The 878-nt window shown below is 52.6% G+C and overlaps 1 pseudogene; it reads left to right on the top strand.

Moving 5' to 3' along the window:
• Positions 1 to 677, top strand: part of LOC106314804 — a 6,490-nt pseudogene extending 5,813 nt beyond the window's left edge.
• Positions 678 to 878: the final 201 nt, after the last annotated feature.

Below are 878 nucleotides of genomic sequence, written 5' to 3'. Positions count from 1 at the left end.
AGAAAGGCGGTTCAATGCTAAAGACAGAATCCACTTATTGGAGATGAGATTTGTAACGACCCAATTCCGCAGGCCAGCAAAGCCCAGTCAGTTTACAGGAAACCCTAGGTGAGTTCCTATTTAAACAGAGTCAGCATATTATTTTATTCAGAAAAAGTCTAAGGCGTCGAACCCCTGCAGATTTAGAGCCGTCAGAGAGAGATATTGGTGAACTGTCTCAGCCACCGTCGACTGAGATCGGATCCGTCACGCCGCCGCCGTCTCACCCCCTAGGTAATCCGTAAACCACCTTTTCCGATTGGTTAAGTGTTGGCCGTTTAGTAAATCGTCGATATCTCTCTAACCATTGGGTTTCTCGCGATTTCAAGGCCACCAGTGTGTTCGTGACGTTGAGACGTGTCCGGAGCAGGAGTTTCAGCCCGAGAACCGCCGCGACGCGCCCACACGCGCAGGAGAAAGTATCGCGCGTGAATCGCACGCGCTGCCATCCCCGCCGGATGTTCGCCGGAGCCACCGCAGCCGGCCACCGTCCGTTCGCCGCCGGGAAGCCGCCGCCGCATCGCCGCCGCGTCTCCGCCGCCGCCGGTGATTTTCCGGTAAGCCACCATCGTCGTTGGCCGCCGCCGGCGACCGGTCTACGGCGACTCGCCGGTAACTCGGTGACTCGGCCGAGTTGACTCAACGAGTCAAGCCGTTGACCAGTCAAGCCGGTTCGGTTAATCAATTGATTTTATTGTTGATTAAACCGATAGGTTATTGGGAATTGGTTTGGTTTGGATTAAACCGAATTGAAATCAATTTTAATCTGGTTTAATTGAAATCGAATCCGGTTAAGGAAAAACCGATGGTTCAATTCGATTTCGATTTGGTCAAAGGTT

The sequence above is a fragment of the Brassica oleracea genome, chromosome C9, assembly GCF_000695525.1.
Source record: "Brassica oleracea var. oleracea cultivar TO1000 chromosome C9, BOL, whole genome shotgun sequence".
Classification (NCBI taxonomy): Eukaryota; Viridiplantae; Streptophyta; class Magnoliopsida; order Brassicales; family Brassicaceae; genus Brassica; species Brassica oleracea.
This window is presented reverse-complemented; position numbering and strand designations above follow the sequence as displayed.